A 3414-nucleotide genomic window follows, 5' to 3' on the forward strand; every position below is an offset into this window, starting at 1 on the left:
CATGAAGTGCAGGCACCTTGGGAGCATATTCCCCCCTATTAGCTCCCCCTCCTTCTTTGCCTCACTCCTCTCCTTTCTCACTTCTGTCTTCCTGAGGCCTAATCTTCAATAATGTGTTGGCATACAAGGTTTATTTTAGCCTGTTTTCTAGGGAATTCGGGTTAAGGTTACACACACACAAACACACACACACACTCCTCTAGCTTTTATTTATTTGTTTGTTTGTTTGTTTGTTTTATTAAGCAAGGCAACCCTTGGTTAACTTCACAGATTGCAAGGACCTTGTCAGCTTACAATCCCTTATTTTATTTTTTACACCTACAGCACCTGGTCTTCCTAGGTGGTCTCCTATCCAAGTACTAACCAGGCCCAACCCTGCTTAGCTTCCAAGATCAGACAGAATCGGGCTTGTTCAGGGCGGCATGGTCGTAGCTATAAGCCTCTAGCTTTTAGAGGGCAGGAAATAATTTTCACACTGAGAGCTACAAAAAAAGTAAAAATAAAAGCAAAGACAAACAATAAAACAATAATAAAAATTGTTTTATGCCCTAGAAGTTATTTCCTATGTCAGATTATAAGAAATTTTCCCTACATTGAGTGGCTTGATTTTGCTGTTTAATTATCTTCATGCTACAGATGGGTGAGCTTTAAAAATACTTTATAATATACAATGTGTGTTCATACACATCATCTCCTTTCACCTTGAGTTAGGGGGGCAGCCACCGTCAGCCCCATTACATTAAAGAGTAAACTCAGTTTTCTCCTCCCATACCATCAATGAATCCTTTGACAATGAAACACCTCTAACCTGTAAATGAAAGAATAATGTTGGTCATTTCTGCAGTTTGTTTAGAGAAAGTAGGAGAGATCTGTGGCCCTCTGAAGTATGGTGGACTCTTCAAATCAGACCACACTGGCAATTACTATTTCAGCTTAAGTGTATTTCACGCTCTAGTGAAAAGTTCATTCACAGTATTTATTGGTTCTCTATAATTATGTTATTCAGATTTGTTTTCCAAAGTGCAGATACTTTGTGATTTGGATAAAATAAAGAACTTTTTCTTAAAAATCACCTTAGAAATGTCAGTATAAACAGTATACTCAGAGCTTAGTGCCACAAAATTAGAGGGAGTTAAACATTTACTTAATGAAGTCAAAAGTCTGGAAATGATCACAATCATAAACTCTCACAATTTGAATGCTTAATATTTAGTTCTGAGTTCCTTTGAAAGTCATAATAAGGGCCAGCAAGCTGCTACTCTGAGGAGCAGCATCTCTACATCAGTCGCTGGGAAGCTGGACTGTATTTCTCATGAGGACAGTCTCCCAAACAGTGTTTAAGTCCCCATATTAATTCCTCAACGTCTACTTAACTCATAACATAGTTGAATCCTATTTCAGAGGGTTATTTGGGTAAAAGGAAGAAAAACAAAAGTAGAAAATAAATTTCCCCTGGTATCCCAGGCTCAGAGCCATCTTGCAAAACTGAAAAAGGACAGATTTGGCATTGACCTCATCTCCTCGCTTTACTTCGTCAGCCCTCTCCTACCTCTCAGTTCTCTTTCCGAAAGATGTCATCAGCAGGGAGCCCACAGATTACTCCCCACCACGTCGTCCACTCATCAGGGCATGCTCTTCCCTAGGTCCCTCTGCCATCCATGGGATCCACCCCCTCAGTTCCCAGATGCTTGAACTGTGTTCAAGTTCGCCTAACTAATTCACAACAATGTAGCATTGGCCAGTCACACACCGTCACTCCTGACCCCATAAGTATAGACCCGTGAAATAGGTTCGTTGTTAAGATAAGAGAATTTAACCTAACAGATAACCTAAGAATAGTGGAGAGCCTGACACATTTGTAGTGACCACTTCTTCTAGACCAGACCTTGTTGTGGATACTTTTCATTGAAATGATATGGAGGTTTCAGGACACGAAGAGACAGAGATCAATCTAAAGGGTTCTCAGCTCCTTATTCCATAACAAAGGGAGGGCTGTTTCAAACAGGCTACTTTTCCAGGACTCTGTCCTCAGTATCAGCTCCCCCAAAATGGCCTACTTTTCTTGCCTTCTTTTTTTTAAATACTTGATTTTTTACAGAGAAATTTTAGGTTTATAATTAAATGGAAAGGAGGTACAGAGATTGCCCACATACCCCCACCCCTACATATGCATAGCTTCCCCATTATCTACATCACTCACCATAATAGTATAGGTTTTGTATGTTTGCTTGCTTGTTTGTTTGTTTGTTTTACCACAGATAAACCTACACTGACACATCACAATCACCCAAAGTTCATAATTTACATTAGGGTTCACTCTTGGTGTTGTAGATTCTATGCATTTGCACAAATATAAAATGACATATATCTATCTTAATGTTAGAGGATTTTCAGTGACCTAAAAATCACAGCAACTTTCAGACCCCACCACATGATGAGTTAGAGAATGGCAGCTTGGGTGGGTGATGGGGAGGACAAAGCCTGGCACTCTCCTGGCAGCCTGGTTAGAATTCTGTGGTTCAGCATCAAAAGACTGCAGAAAGATGAGGGATGAAACGGAAGCTGCCTTCTTTCTAAGATAGAAGGTACCTCCCGCCCATACCCACATCCTCCTCAAGCCTCCAGGCCCACTACATTTAGTATAAAATAAAAGTGCCGTTAATAAATGTGTGCCAATCACTCCTGGTTTTTTGTTTCTTCTGTGAAAATTAATAAACAGCAACCTCTTTTAAAATGGAGGCAGAAGCTAGACGAGAGAACACTCATGCACGTGTCAATCAGAGCACACTACTCACCCCAACCGGAGGAGACACACCTTGCACTTTTGACAGGAAGTGGTGCTACTTAACTACCTCAGGAGAAGGAAGAAAAGATGCTTCCTCGCCCAGTAACAGCTCAGCCAATGGGAGACTGCCATAACTCAGCCAATGAAGTCACTATACTTCCAACTTTCAATTTCCTCCAATGGACTCTTCCTTTCCAACAGTCCCTCCCAAGTCTATAAAAGGGCATGCCCCTTCTTTGTTGCTCTGAACCTAAATGTGGTTTGCCATTTGACCACATATCCCAAATCATAATCCTTTGCTGGTCCCAAATAAACACATTTTGCTGGAGAAATATCTGGCTGTATTTGTTTCAGATAAATATTCCATTGACCTCCTTTTAATATTTTTTAAAGTCTTGAGGGAAGTTCTAACTCTCTCATGGAGGGATGGGGAATGAGTTAAGGGGTGGGAGATCTCTACAGGAGCCTGGTCAATAACAGCCACTAGATGATTAACTATGGATTCCCAGTGAGTTTGAGGTAACTGAAATGAAAAATTGCCAATTAATCTATGAATAGCTCAATACTCATTGAAAAGTCACCAAATTCTGGAAACAACTGACGTCTGTCCCTCAGCAGCATCACTATTC

At 40.6% G+C, this 3414-nt stretch overlaps 1 pseudogene; it reads right to left on the reverse strand.

The window, feature by feature from the left end:
- Positions 1-315: 315 nt before the first annotated feature.
- On the reverse strand, positions 316-434 carry LOC118609570 (annotated as a pseudogene).
- Between the last annotated feature and the right edge of the window lie 2980 nt (positions 435-3414).

This window comes from Rousettus aegyptiacus, unplaced genomic scaffold, assembly GCF_014176215.1.
Source record: "Rousettus aegyptiacus isolate mRouAeg1 unplaced genomic scaffold, mRouAeg1.p scaffold_m13_p_11, whole genome shotgun sequence".
Lineage (NCBI taxonomy): Eukaryota > Metazoa > Chordata > Mammalia > Chiroptera > Pteropodidae > Rousettus > Rousettus aegyptiacus.